The sequence below is a fragment of the Ovis canadensis genome, chromosome 9 (assembly GCF_042477335.2).
Source record: "Ovis canadensis isolate MfBH-ARS-UI-01 breed Bighorn chromosome 9, ARS-UI_OviCan_v2, whole genome shotgun sequence".
Lineage (NCBI taxonomy): Eukaryota > Metazoa > Chordata > Mammalia > Artiodactyla > Bovidae > Ovis > Ovis canadensis.
Window position 1 is genome coordinate 11656703 of NC_091253.1, and position 16150 is coordinate 11672852.

The 16150-nt window shown below is 42.5% G+C and overlaps 1 protein-coding gene across 26 annotated transcripts in view; it reads right to left on the minus strand.

The window, feature by feature from the left end:
• Positions 1–16150, minus strand: part of RIMS1 (regulating synaptic membrane exocytosis 1) — a 244073-nt gene that overhangs the window by 32443 nt on the left and 195480 nt on the right. Inside the window, exon 1 of one of the 26 annotated variants that reach the window (XM_069599447.1) lies at positions 6999–7162. The exons of the other annotated variants lie outside the window; for them this stretch is intronic. The gene's annotated coding sequence lies outside the window, so the exon portion shown is untranslated. Of the gene's footprint in view, positions 1–6998; positions 7163–16150 lie in introns of those variants that run through there. 26 annotated transcript variants of the gene reach the window in all.

Here is a 16150-nt window from a genome sequence, read left to right on the forward strand (position 1 = left end):
ATGCACGTTAGCGAAGTCAGCCACTCTGCCTCTCATTTTCCAGGTATTGGTTATTATTCTCAAGGCACTGTCCTCACTTGACTGTACAATAAAAGAATGAGAGTCCTGAGAGTCTGAGTGAGAGAAGCATTAGGTGTTAATGACACAAAAACGTTCTGGCTTTGGCTCAGTCGCAGGCTACAGATTGAATGGGTCTCCCATCCCCCCAGTTAATATACTGAAACCTGCATGGTGGTGGTACTCGGAGCCAGGGCTTTGGGCAGGTGATTAGGTCATGAGGGTGAAGCCCTCATGAATAAGGTTAGTGCCCTTATAACAGAGACCCCAAAATGCATGCCTGCTCCTTCTACCGTGTGGGGTTACAGAAAAAGATGGCCATCTGTGAACCAGGAAGCGAACAATGCTGGTGCCCTGACCCTGGGCTTCCAGCCTCCAGAAGCAAGTTTCCGTCATTTACAATCCACCCAGTTTATGGCATTTTTGTCACAGCAGCCCCGGTCGACTGAGACATTACACCCTGTCAGGTGGAGACAGATGAGACCAAGATTGCAGAGCTAGTAACTCTTCCCGGAGGGAAAACAACTGGACACAGTTGAGAACCAACCTGACATTTTCCTCACTAGACCAGAAGTAAATTTACAATACTAAATACTTTTCTTACTATACCTTGAGGCTTCTGTGATATGAAAGCAGTAAGATAATTTCATACTGGCAATAATTGTTTTCTGTTCAAACGAGGATTAAAAGAAGACAAAAATTAAACACAGAGCTGAAATCCCAAAATGAATACAATTAGGTGGATTCAACTGGTGCATTTCAGGATAGAATAGATCTGAAATTTAGCACCGGAACTTTAAAAATGAGTAATCTCATCCAAATTCTTTATTTAAAGGGTCAGGACATAAATCCTTAGCTAGTGGCCACATGGCTTCTAAAGCCACAGTGAAGATCAGAGCCTCAAACTTTCTGCTCCAAACTCTGTCTGGCCTCTATTGTAGATGAACTTTTGATTCCCATTTTGTAAATAAAAGAAGACGACAAAGAATCTGATCATGCAAGCAGTGAGGCCCTGAGTGGATTGTTTGTTTCAGGAAGAACAGACATCGTCACACTCCATTTATTCACACTTGAACAGACCAAGTCCAACCTCCAGAGATTAGAGCATCTCTGCTACAATAAATGTTACCTAACAGTTGGTGCCACCTGGGGGCAGCCCTGTATGGTGTTCTTTAACGAACAAGGACCCGCATCACTGTGCATTAGATATGGTCTAGGGACACGGCTCTTAGTTCTGCAGTTTTCTTAAGCCAGGAAGATTTTGTCTGCAAATTTAAATCTGAAATTCTACAGTAAAAGGCTCTTGATAATGCTTCTTGAAATTACCCCTAACATAGAACAAAAGGAGAGAAATACTGTATGTCCCTGGTACCTAAATTTTTGAAAAGTTGATTTCAGCTGAATTTCTCTGCAAACAAGTTCAGATTTTATGAAAGATGCTAAGCAGTCAAGTTCTAAATCAATTTGAGGAAAGAAAAACATTTGTATAGATTTTACAGATCAAGGAAACATCTACTCTTTGCTTCCCTGGTGGCTCAGATGGTAAAGAAACTGCCTGCAATGCGGACGACCCGGCTTCTATCCCTGGGTCAGGAAGATCCCCTGGAGAAGGGAATGGCAACCCACTCCAGTACTCTTGCCTGGAGAATTCCATGGACAGAGAAGCCTGGCGGACTACAGTCCATGGGGTCACAAAGAGTCAGACATGATTGAGCAACTAACACACACTTTTTGCTAAGTTAAAGACAATAAAAACAAACAAAGTAAAACATAGAACTCTGGAAGGCAGGGGTGAAAATAATCATATTAGGAATACATTAAACAATTCTGATGAGAAAAGTTAAACACCATGGAAGTACAGACCAGTACTTTCAATTTTAGAATGAGACACTTTTCTTTAACCTTTATATTTTCCTCTCAAAGGCACTGCAAGACAGTGCTGATATGGAAAGTCACTTTTCTTGTTTTCTTGCAACCCAATGCATCATAATCATGTTCACATAGAATCCCACTATTTGTAAAATACTTTCAATTAGTTGAGGAAGGAACCGCATTTTGTCTTATTAATAATAGCATTTGTAACCAAACACTAGGAGAGCATATGACTGGGAAAAACAGGTAAAATGTCACTTAAACAAAATATGTAAGAACGGACTCGTAACAGACCCTCAGATCACACACACATTCACACACAGATCAACACATACACACACATACACAGGACGAGCAGCTTTCATTGTTATAAGCCCTTTACACGCTTTATATTAAATTAACAAATACAGTTTAAAAATCAACGAGCTTTTCACATTAGGAAAAATATCCTCGTTAAAGAAGGAACATTTTCCTTTGCATCTGTTTGTCTTTACTTTTCAAGAAGACAGATCTCTCCCAGGTTTCCTCCCTTCCAACTCCATCCTCCACTTCGTCCATATTAGGACCATGGTAAACACCTCCCCTACTTCCTGCAATGATCCTGCCATTCACTTCCCCTCCTCTTCTTCTCTATCTTATTCTCCTAAACTTTACTCTTCAACCCCCAGAAACTTTTCCCTCCAAGGTGGTGGATTCAAAATTGCAGGGAGCTGATCATCAAAATTGCCAGGAGCTGACCATCAAAATTGCAGGGAGCTGATCATCAAAATTGCCGGGAGCTGACCATCAAAATTGCAGGGAGCTGATCATCAAAATTGCCGGGAGCTGACCATCAAAATTGCAGGGAGCTGACCACCAGCTGGTGGGGGAGAAAATCATGCAAGCAGCTCTACCTGAGCAGGATGGTGGTGTGGCTGTTTCATCACTCAGTCGTGCCAGACTCTTTGTGACTTCATGGACTGTAGCCCTCAAGGGCCCCCTGTCCACGGGATTTCCCAGGAGAAATATACGGGAGTGGGTTGCCATTTCCTTCTCCAGGGGAAATCTTCCTGACCCAGGGATTGAACCTGCGTCTCCTGCATTGGCAGGCAGATTTTCTTTTTTTTTTTTTTTTTAACCACTGAGCCACCAGGGAAGTCCCATTCAGCAGGATACCAAGTGCAAATATGCCCAAGAGATAGGACAAAGGACAGAGTTAACATCCCTGCCACAGTGAGTTAATGAACTTCTCTCAGAGGAGGAGACATCTGAGCTGTATATTGAAGGTTAAAGAAAATGCTGAACAGATGAGCAAGAGACAAGGCATTCAAGACTGGGCTGAAGCTCCCCCCAAATCTCTCCACTAAGTAAGCAGAATGGCTGTCCCTCTAACTCTTCATTGTCTGGAATATGTATCTGATTCTTTATGTCTGTCATATCTGCAGTCTGGGGTGTTTTACCTTACTTAATTGTATGCTTAAAGCTCACAATTAAAAACAAAACAAAACCCACTGGCTTTCTCGCAGTGCAGATTCTGTTTGGCTCCCTGGCAGCAAGATCCCTCAATATAGTATAGGAGGAGACCAGGGGCCCACCGTGTCCCCCTGCCCCACTGGAAATCTTGTGAAATGAGTGAGAAAGCATAGCAGAGATGGACAGCCAAAGTCATATGATGCTATAGCATTCCTCTTAGCACTTAATCTAAACTCAATCTAAATTTAATCTTTTCTTTCCATCTTTTAGTCAACTCTGCTTTCTTCTGCCCCTTAAAAATGGTTTCTCCTAAGAATTCATCTTTGATGTAGAAGTTTATAACCTTGTATGAAGTTTATAGCCTCCCAAACTCCTTACTGACATCCACATATCACCTCTAGTGGGTAACTCCTATCACAGTAGCTCAAATATCAGTGCTCTGCTGTGCTGTGCTGGCCGCTGAAGTTGTGTTTGACTCTGTGCAACCCTATGGACTGTAGCCCACCAGACTCCTCCTGCCATGGGATTCTCCAGGCAAGGACACTGCATTGGTTTGTCATGTCCTCTTCCAGGGGATCTTTCTGACCCAGGGATTGAACTAAGGTCTCCTGCATTGCAGGTGGGTTCCTTCTCATCTGAGCCACCAGGGAAGCCCTCCAGTCTCAGCACCTTTCCTGAATTTCAATTCTGAATTTCTGATGTATTTCTTCCATTGTCACCTAAGAAATCGAACCAGCCCTTTGGAGTTCATAACAAGTTGGAGGATTCTGATAGTTTTATTCCGTGTCTCCTTGGCTGGGCTATAGTACTGGTCATTCAATCAAACACACGTCTAGGTATACCTTGTAGGTGTGATTAGAGGACACATTTGGTTGACTTTAATAAGGGGGGCTATTTCAGGCAATCTAGATGATTTAAAGGCTTCAAGGGTTGAACTAAGGCCTCTCTGATTGGGGATACTTAGCCCCGTGTGGGCTGTAGCTCCAGCCATTCCTGGGGGCCCGGGCTGTCCAAGCTCAGGGCAGCCCTGTGGATTTCGGACCTGCCTCACAACCACAGAGGCCCAGTAATAAATCTTTTAATGTCTGTCTCCTACAGATTCTGCTCCTCTGGCTGAACCTGACCGGTAGAGTGTCACAGATCCCAAGAGGTCTTCTCTCCTAATGTCCCATTTCTGTTAAAGGGGCTGCCACTATTCCATGATCGAACGTGGTTATCTTTGTGACTCTCTCGGCCTCATCTTCCCCATCCGCTCCTTCCTTCTTGCTTCCATTGCTCTCCTTATGTTGAGATGCTTGTCATTTCAGCTGGGATCTATACAACCACAGTGGATTCACTTTGAGAAAGATGTTGATCGTTGGCCTCTGGCTCCAACTCTGCCTCATCTGCCTCTCTCTGCTCCCCAGTAGCAACCTTCTGTGCCAACCAGGCTGCCTCCAGCCTGTTCCTGATGTATGAGATGATGTTTTCTGCCTCCAAGCTGTACTTTATCCTACTTACTTGAGATGACCCCTGCCATTCCTTTAAGACCACCTCAAGCAGAAGCACTTGCAACCGAGTTGGCCCAGCCTAAGCTCCGACACTGCTCTTTCCACTCTGTACTGCTGGCTCCCCTAAAAAGCACTTGCTAATTGACTCTAAACTGCTCTATGAAAACGCTTAGGTGAATGTGATAGACTTCAATAAAATCCTTTACTTACATGTAATTTTTCCTCTGGATATGCTTTCATGCCTCTCCCCTTAGCACCCTCCTGGTCAGAGTGCTTTGTGAGACACCAGTTTCTCCCAAAAATATTTACTGAGTGAGCCGCTGACTGAATCTTGTAACTAAATCCAAGGGCATTAACTGTACATACACCTTCACAGATTAGCCCAAAGCAGTTCCTAATCATTGGCCAATCAGATTAAAAAAATAAAATCCAGAACACACTGCTTCTGCACTCTTACACAAAGCTTAAAGTGTGAAGGAAAAAAAATACACTTTCTGAAAAGAATCTGAAAAAAATAAAGTACGTAGCTGATTCACTTCGCTGTACAGCAGAAATAAACACAATGTGGTTAATCAACTATACTCAAATAATTTTTTTAAAATATACTTTTTGCTTCAGTAGAAAAATAATTTCTTACTGCTCATTAATAATAAGCACATATAAGAAGCAAGAGGCCATTTCACTGAGTTGGTTAAACATGATGTTGTGAAACCAACAGATGTTAAGATTCCTTTTGAGACAAATGACTTAAACTAAATTGGGGATTAGGGAAGGGAAAGATAAAAATCATGACATATTACAACCATCCTAAGCATGTTTATGCCTTCTTTCCGTGGATGAGCCCTGCTTCTGAAGTTGTGTGAAGTGTTAACTCGAACTGAATCAGGAATTAGTTCTATACAAGCGTTAATGAGAATATAAAATAAACATATAAACAAAGCACAAGTCTTATGCTGAAGACTTTGCTAATGTATAAAAGCCTCTACATGCCCCTCAGATTTTGATTTAGAGGTTATTAAAAAAAAAATTAGAAAGAAGCAAGAAACAAAGTGTTTATTTTACCACACATATTACATGGTTAGCCTTTGAAGAGCAGCACTGTGAATATTCACAACCAAGACTACCCTTTTCTAGAAGGTTCTCAGAATGGCTCTGACACAAGGTCTAGCGATGACAAACAACACTTCTAATTTCAGCCAGATCTTCTGTGGCAACAGCATACGAGTGAACGAGAAAATGAGTGAGGGGAAAAGTGACCAGATTACACTTCTCCACATGAACTATCTGAAAGCACACAGTAAGTCTATTTCAAAATATTATTTAGACTCTGAAATGTGTTTTCTTTTAATCTAAAGATAGTTAAAACATACACATCATTTGAGAATTTTGATTAGTTTCTCTGAAATATGGCTGAGAAAGATCTTCAAAAATAGGTAGTCTTAGGAAACCAAAAAACAAAAAAACTATAAACTATATTAAATAAAGCAGTTAAAATGAGTCCTCATTAAGTTATTTATACAAAAAAGTTACATTTCTCTGGCCCTTGCCTGACTATAACACATGAAAGCAAAATTTTTGGAACCTAAACCTGATTTACAATTTTAAAAAGTAATGAAAATACACTTTTAAATTTCCAACATACATGTCCATATAAAAGTATTTGTATTTATTTGTATATAAAAGGTTATGTGATATGCAAAACAGTGGATACAGTTTTAAATACAAGTCAAATTGCTTTAAACGAAAATATAATTTTGTGATAACATTATGAGGTATGTTTGAGTTGAAGCACTGCTCAACTTCAAATCCAGTTTTAAAATCTTGTAAGCCTGTAAATATGTAAAGTTATCATATTTGGACATTATGACTTTATACATACACCTACAGCAGCAACAGCCTTCTGTATTTCATCCACTACATTACTTTTACATTTTTTTCTTTTTCATTGAATTATTAGTACTCTAATAATAAAGTATAATATACCTTTGCAAAACCTGTTTACACATTTTTTGAACGCTTCAGACAAACAGGAATTTGGCTTTTGGTTTTAGTTGCATAAGATGTTATACATCAGCTAACAAATTCCTGTAAGGACTCAGTAAATCCATATACAGAACACAGACTTACCTTGTTTATCTTGAGAAAATGAAGAATCAGCATTAGGTTGTCCTCAGAGGAAAACTGAAGCCAAAGAAGCTTTGACCTGGCTTAAATAACTTGTGCTGCCTCGGGGAGAAGTATTAGAGCTCTGAGAAACCTTTCCTTTCTCTCTCTCTCCCCCAACAACCCCCTTTCCCCCGCCCCCTTCCTCACACTTACAACAGGATGATTAAATTGCTTCTGCCAGGAGTGTTTCTTCCAGAGCCTATTATATTATACGACCATGAAGTGAAAAATCACTCGGAAAATTTGCTATGCATCATCTCATAATTTGAAAACTGCTAAATAGCACAATTTGAAAGCTGCTACATAGTCACAAATTTTTAAACAAACCATATAATGAAGACGTATTTAAATCGAATGAACTGAAAGTCTGTTTCTTAATCTATGAAATACTATGTAGCTTCTCTAGTATTTAATAAAAATTCAAGAAGTAAAGCTCAGGGCTTAACACATGATTTCCAGGGTAACTCTGTTTAAAGGGATTTTAGAGGGGCAAGAGGAAGGTCCCATGCGGCTGTCTTGCCCTAGTGCTTGTAATACACATGTAATACACCCAGGCATCAACAGCATCACCTTCCAGATGCACGCGGGGCTCCTCCCGCACTTCACCCTGCCAGGAGACAGCTCTAGGGCAAGGGAGATGGTAAAGCATAGAAAAGGTAAATGGCCCAACTCTTGCTGAACATTTTTCACACAGCAAGCTCACTGCTTCCCACACATTTCTGCTCCCCCTCCTCAAATTTGCTGGCATTGCTGGGCTTGCTGTGTTTTACAAGAAAGAGGACACAGGCCCCAGACTTCAGTAGCAGTTAGTATTTACACGCAAAACTACCACCAGCAGCAACATCAAACCCTTTAATGCCACTTCCAACCACGTCCGCTTCCTTTCAATTGAAGCGGCACTGGAAGCCCTTTTCATGAAGATGGGAAAGACAGCAGTGACAGAACCATCTTACTAGGATCATGTTTGTTTTTTGTTTTCTTGGATAAAAAACAAGCATTATTTGAAAAATAGGAACTTCTTTCTTTTTTTTTTTTTTTTTTAAGCAGATCATTTTCAGAGTTGGGGGTAAACTGTCACAAAGAACCAAGCAAAAATATCTTCAAAATGCTGTTATTACAGTTACCCCAGTGATATAATATTTTAACACTATTCTATTTTGAATTATGGAATGGACTATGTTTTGACCATGACCGTGTTTCTTGCTATCGTCCCTTCTCACCTTAAAAATGAATGTGAATAGGTGAGATGTAGCAGGGTGATCCTACTCGCTAGTAACACAGGACAATCCTGGTTAGTGAGCACTGCTGTAACATGTTATTAATAATGTTTCCTTTTCACTCACCAAGACATTCCAGTCTGGATGATAAATTATGTAGTCCACATACATATACCAATATAAAAAGGGGACCAGTAACAAGTTAAACAACCAAACTAAACTTGCCTCAAAACAATTCCATGTGACATTGTGAAATTTCATTTAGAAAGTTATTCAAATCACAAGGCATGAAAACACCAAAGAACAGAAGCCCACGGAACTCAAGAGGCTAGCCTGGAGGCTCTGTGGGGCACAGGGCATGCGTTTCGGCGCTCCTGGAATTTGGGGTGCTTACCTGGCTCTTTTGCATGGGGAAACGTATGTTTGTGCTGACGGAGCCATCTCTGTTGGCACAACTGAAGCACTTAAACTTGAGGCCAGAATAACTGAAAAGGGACAAGTTTATAACAGAACTTTCTAACACAAAACAGCACATACACCGCCAGTCTTTCATGACCAGCAGGGAACCCCTCAAACTGCTACTCTGCTTCCTTTGGATGTTCTTCAGAGTGACCCTGGACATACTGCCTTGAGAACTGGGTCCCTCCAATCAAGGGCAGCTGCCCTCAAAGCATGAAGCCCTTCCACTTTGGACAACGTAATGCTGTCTGTTAAGAGCATCTCTTTAATAAGATGTGTTCCGTGGGCAGCCAAAATGAGGAGCGTAGAGAAAAACCAACCAAAGGGATTTGGAGACGGGTGGGCACAGACCTTATCAACCACAGTGTGCATCACAGCAGCACGTGGAGGGGGCTAATAGGGTTCTCCTCTGTAACAGAATGTTCTGGACAACAATGAAGGGCCAAGAGAGCAGTCCAGCCTTAGCCCCAGTGGGGACTGGATGGCACGGAGAGAGGAGGTGGGAGAGGGGCCTCCCTGAGCAGGTCCTGCACGTCTGGGCAAACCAGGACCAGCGACATGATCTCACCGGACCTGTGGCTGGCACAGCAGCCCACCTCTGCCTGTGCGGGGGCTGCGGGAACCCACGGGCCGGGTGCCCTTCCTACAACTCGAGGGGGACACGCTTGGCAGAGGCCAAAGGAGCAGATGCTGTGGGGGCCCTGCCCAGTCCCCTGGGCAGTTCCTGTTCCCGGATGCAAGACTGCTTTTCCCTGCAGGACCCATGACTCTATGGGGCCCTGGCTGCTGTCAGCTGGGCCCACACAGTAAAGAGGCTTCAAGTTCCAGGAAGCTGAGGACCCTAGAAGCAGTGCCCAGTCGATCAGCAGTGGGACTTGCTGGACCAAGGCCAGCTTCCTCACCCTGAGGACGGCACCTCTGCACTGCCTCCCACAGAACCCCAATGGGCTGGAGCCCCTTGCCGAGGGCACTCATCCGCTAAGTAATGCACTTCATACTGATTGCCTTTCCCTGTCTCATTGCCCTGGAACTGTCTGCACTCAGACTTGTGACTCAGGGTCTGCTTTCAGGTGAGTCCAACCCACACAGTTGCCAAAGAGAAGCTTACTTTATTTTCTAGGGCTGGAGAGATACGTGGTTTTAGCAGATGTTTGGGAAATGTGGAAAAAAAAATTTTTCTTAGTCAATTCATTAGTATTTTACAAAGATTAGAATAACATAAGTTTTACTTGACATAACCTATGACAAGCTTTCCATAGACAGCATGTGGGAAACACACACAGCAGTTTCCTTCAGCTCTGCATCCTTGAATGTGGACATTCACGCACAGCTGTCTATCTCAACTACTTCTAAAGGTTTAAGCAAACCTCCATCAGGGGCTTCCCGCGTGGCTCAGCGGTAAAGAATATGCCTGCAATGCCAGAAGCATGGGTACAACCCCTGGGTTGGAAAGATCCCCTGGAGGAGGGCATGGCAACCCAGTCCAGTATTCTTGCCTGGAGAATCCCATGAATAGAGGAGCCTGGCTGTTACAGTCCATCAGGTTGCAAAGAGTCAGACACGACTGATGCAACTCAGCACACATGCACGCAAACCTCCATCAACAGGGATATATATATACCAACGTCTGTTTCCTTGTCATAATGTAGCAAAAAGAAGTAGAACCTACATCAGAAGGGAAACTAGAGTGAGAAAACATTAAAAGATATGCAAAAACCACACAGAGAACACAACGGATGCCTCTGACGATCTCAGGGCAGAAAAAGGGGGGCCAGAGGTATATTAATGGGAGTAGGATTGGGGCTTGACCTGTGAGCCAAGGAGGTGAGACTCCTGGAGGGGAAAAGTCAACACCTGCACCAAAGACTAGGTGTCTCCTTGGAAGCTGGTGGAGAGGCACCAGGGGTCCCCACCACCAGCGAGTTTCACGAGACTGGGGGGCTGTATGAGGAGCCTCCCCCACACCAACAAGTCCTAAATCAGGTAATCTTTACCATCAGCTACAGAATGCCTGGTGCCACCTGAGAAGGAACTTTCTAACTCCTCTAATCTCCCCCTAACCAGTTTGTTGATGCCCCAAATGCCTCCTTTTAAGGAAACTACGTTCATTACACAATTAGAAATAAAACACAAACACCTGGCCAAAGAAACTCTAAATACATCTCTCAGCATAAAAGCAAGTGATCATGCCTTCTAATTTTTTTGTGTATGTTAAATAGTGCTTAATGAAGAACTTTTTTAAAAAGGGAGTCATTGCCAATGAAAAGACATATATATCTGAATCCTTTTGAAAAGGAGAAGATTGTTAACAAGTCTTTATTTAAAATCCAAATACTTCTCTTTATCCTAACATTTTCTTGCATTTACTCTTGCCTTTCCCCCGTGGCTGGTCACTTGCTCCAAAGCAACAGGAAAAGGTTTTGATCTGCTGACCAGACCATTCTGCATCTTTGTTTAGAACCTTTCCTTGGCATCCTGCTGCGTTTAAGATGAAACCAAGACCCTAGGCGTGGTCCTGAGGCCCCTTCCAACCTGCCACCGACCTGCTCTCAGGGAGGCTCTCATACCATCCTCTCCCTTTCTCCCCAGACTACAGGGTCCTGCCCTTTCACCTCTCAAAATCTGTATCAGCTTTCCCAGCACCGGTCTTTACCCATACTATTTCTTTTGCTGAAATCTCCTTTCCCCGCACCCATCTGCCTTGACTGCCTCATCTCATCCTGCAGGTCCTGGAGGAAACCTCACAGCCACCAGCCCAAGGTGGGCCCCTTTCAGAGCTTTCCCAGGCCCTGCAAACCTTCAGAACACCCAATGTGCTGAGAAGACCTCCTCTGTCTGCCTGATACACAGGAAGGTCCTGAGAAGACCTCCTGTGTCTGCCTGATACACTGGAAGGTCCTGAGAAGGCCTCCTGTGTCTGCCTGTTACGCTCAAAGGTCCTGAGAAGACCTCCTGTGTGTGCCTGATATACTGGAACATCCTGCGAAGACCTCCTGTGTCTGCCTGATAACACTGGAAGGTCCTGCGAAGACCTCCTGTGTCTGCCTGATACACTGGAAGGTCCCGAGAAGACGTCCTGTGTCTGCTTGATACACCAGAAGGTCCTGAGAAGACCTCCTGTCTGCCTGATACACCGGAAGGTCCTGAGAAGACCTCCTGTGTCTGCCTGATACACTGGAAGGTCCTGAGAAGGCCTCCTGTGTCTGCCTGATACACTGGAAGGTCCTGAGAAGGCCTCCTGTGTCTGCCTGTTACACTCAAAGGTCCTGAGAAGACCTCCTGTGTGTGCCTGATATACTGGAACATCCTGCGAAGACCTCCTGTGTCTGCCTGATAACATTGGAAGGTCCTGCGAAGACCTCCTGTGTCTGCCTGATACACCAGAAGGTCCTGAGAAGACCTCCTGTCTGCCTGATACACCGGAAGGTCCTGAGAAGACCTCCTGTCTGCCTGATACACCAGAAGGTCCTGAGAAGACCTCCTGTCTGCCTGATACACTGGAAGGTCCTGAGAAGGCCTCCTGTGTCTGCCTGATACACCGGAAGGTCCTTACAAGAGGAAGAGAAACGCAGGTCTGAGTAAGAGTGACATGATGGCTTTGAAGGTGGAGGAGGGCTGAAGGTGAAGGAGTGACCTAAACCCCAAGAGACTGGGAGGCAGAGAAGAGGATTCTCCCCTGGAGCCCCAAGAAGAAACACAGCCCAACCCACATCTTGACCCACTTTGGACTTTTGACCTCCAGAACTGCAAGATAACACACTTTGTTGTGTTTTAAGCAACTACATTTATAGTCACCTGTTACAGCAGCAAAAACAAATTCATACACTACTCCTACAAGATTACTCAGAAAGCTATTACTCTGCAGAAGAGACTTCCTTAAAGTTTTCTTTCATTTAAAAGATGATCTCATGATCCAGATCCTAAGAATAATTATAGAAGGTTTCCAAATAATTTTGAAAAAATTACCATTTGTAAGGATGATTTCTCAGGCCAAGAAATGTAATTCACTACAGATGCTGTAAGTTCACACCTACAGACAACAGTCATTGGTAATTAGAACCCATTTAGTCAAATGTTTGCTAAGTCCCCCAAGAAGAACAACACACACACATAAAAACTGCCTTTTCTCCTATCTTTAGATGTACACACGCACACACAGTTGCCCCTTAAGACTCTACACAGGCCTACACTGAAACGCTAACACCATCACTAGATAATATTCGGCAAGTTGTTAATCTCAAGTTTCCCTTTGTGTAAAGTGCAAATAGCTTAGTTTCCTGGAATAAATAGAAATGATGTAAAGCACCAAGGGCAGGGTCTGACACCTAAAAGACAAACAACTATTATATTAACAATAACTAGATATTTATGCATTTTTACTTGAAATAATATTGCACTGCAGACCCTTTGCATTTTCTCACAAATAAGGGTTCTGACTAATAACATTTCCATATACGCCTGAAATGGAGCAGGAAATGGCAGCCCACTCCAGTATTTCTTCCTGAAAAATTTCATGGATGGAGGAGCCTGGTGGGCTACAGTTCATGGGGGTGCAAAGAGTCAGACGTGGCTAAGCACACACACACATATTCCTGAAAAATGGTTGCTAATAGGAAAGCCATTTTATAAGGAACCTAGAGACACAGTGCTCTGATTAGAAGCCAGGTGATACAATACAACACAAACTAACCTTAATACGACACCTAACCTTACACAAAAGGGCTGTATCATTGGAATTTGAAGAGGCAACCCAACGCTGACAGGTAAACAGTCCTCTTTCAGCCTCGTCACTCCCACTAAAGCAAGCACACATAGCTGGTAAACTTCATATGACTTCTGCTGAAAGTCCATGAAAACAACTGCATATTAAAAGTAAGTTTGCATAAGTAACTGCATATGGCATGAAAGTTTGAATGTAGAGAATATAAGATTCTTCCAGAAAATTGGGTAAAACACATTTTTTACGTTGGGTCATTGTCAAGATTTTTAACAGTAATTTTTCACACATGTACTTGTGGAGAAACAGTGACTTTATAAACACAATAACAGATATTTGAGACCCAACCTTTGTAATTAATGTCTTCTGAGCATTATTTATTTCACATGACCCTTGAAGGAAAATTCTTGTCATTTAGACAGGTAAACTTTGTTATTGTACACATGAATCAGAAGAAATGCAAGTCCAAGTATAATAATTAATTAAATTCCCTGTCCTAGAAAGGTTTTGGTGACTCTATGACTCCATGGATGCTAAATGTTAATTTAATAAACGTTGTCATTTATGTTGGATTATGTTACTACTTGAAACACTCAGTATTAAGCAGGGCCACTGAAGATGTGTCGAACTGACCAGGTATTATTTGAAAAGGTCATTATTCAGAAAAATAAGGTGCATGGCTTTCTAATGATATGACTTAAAGAACCAAACAGATGGCTGGTGGGACTCTGACTTAGCTGGCTCTTACATGCCTTAAGTGACATATTGGCCTGAGGCTGTCTCATCAGAGCTGATGGTAATGCTGGGGCTGGGCTATGCACCCTGCGGGCAGGCAGTGTGTTATCTGAAGACCATCTATGCATGGAGCCAGCATACAGGCAGTTATGTACTAGAAGCTTGGAGAAGCATGATGAATGGAGAAGGTCACAGGCTTTTAACCCTCCACACTCACCTTTGCCCCTACGTCTCCTCCCACAAGGCAAAGGGTGTCTCTCGTCTGGACAGCTGCCTCTCCCTCTTGCCTTCTCAAGGACCAAGCTCTAGGAAGTAATTCTCTCTCCATTTTTAATCTTAAAGTTTTCATTTAATTAGAATATACATTTTTCAAAACCCACACTTTTCCCTGACAAACTTAACAGGCCCCTCTTCTGTATTCATATCTTAATAAATTACATTTAAACAGTGTTTCCTGTATCTGTCCCCATATAAACTCTAGGTATGTTTGGTATCTTGCAAACAAGAATTTCTCCACAATTTATCAAAGCAGCCTTGGCTATTCAGGAATTGTGGAATCTCAGTAGCCCCTTCTAAGCATTCTTCCAGTTATGCAAATATACAACATTACTTTGCATTAAGAACACTCACTGGAATGTTTCTGAGACAATGATCATCACCGGAGAATTTTAAAGATCTCTCTAGCACTCCCCTCCACCTCTCCTATTAGACATCATCTTTAATCATATTTTGTTGAATTATATTTTCTGAAGGCTATGTTTCTTATCATCAGTATCAACACTATTTTTTCTTAACCCTAATTTCGTTCGGTTCTATGAAAGGTAAAAGAGAAGAATGCGTTCCTACAATTGCACAAATCCAGCTCTTCTTTTGCTACATAACTGTGTTGTATAGCTAAGAGGGGTGACACCTCTGCAAATGAATCTCCCTCACAGGGAGCAGCTGCTTTTTAGGGAGTCAGTGAATCACACGTGAAGGGTAGAGCTACACAAAAGTGGACCACGAAGTAACAGAAACCACTAATGGTTTGCTTTCTTCTTTTCTCAATCTCTGTAAATAATCTGACTCAAAGTATTTTTACACTTAGGAAAAAAAAAAAAAACAAAACCAAAACCTTGAGTGGAATGATTATCAATCACCAATATCAGAAATGTGGAATATAACTAAGATGGTTATTAGCATATTTAGTTTCAAGTTTATAGAAATGCTAAGGGTTCAATAGTACATATCCGTAAAACTCAGGTAAAGGAGGTTTGCATCAAAGTTTTTGAGACTTCCTGAGAGCCAGGAGAGGAAAGAGAAGTCTTTTCTTGGGAAGATCCCTGGAAAAGATCCTTCATTCTTCAAGCTACAGGCTAACCTGCACTCAGAGTGAATCAGAGTTAGCTCAGACAGTCGGATTTTGGTGCTGGATAAGACCCTCAGCTTATCATCTCTGCCATCCAGTTAGCTGTCCTTTACTCCACGGTCATGGACTGCACTGAAAGAAAACTCTGCTGTTTAAGCCCCCAGATGTGGACAGCTGGCCTTCAGGTTCTGGCTAATGATCCTGAAGGGGGATGGAAGCAGTGTTTCAGGTGATATTTGAGCATAATGAACAATATGGAACTGAGAGGAGAATATTATTCTACATTTGCTAGAAGCTTTGGGGAATTTTTATAGTAAAAGAAACATGAGTATATAGTCAGGGAAAGGCTAAAGTCTCATGAATTTTTAAGCTAAAACTCAAGACTTCAAACAAACTTCCTTCTTCGATGATGTTTCGGGCTCTGGCCTCCATCCGGTTGAAGATGGGCTTTCTTTTGCCACTCGATGCATTTCAAGGGAAGAGTTAGAGAAACGTGGAACATTTCTGTATCTGTCCCAGAAGCACACTTCCAAATTCCAGAAAGCAAGTGACAGAATTTCAAATCTTCTTGGAGATCAGTGGTTTGGCATTAAAATAGTTCTCAATTCATTCATTCCACAGATAGGAAATGATTATG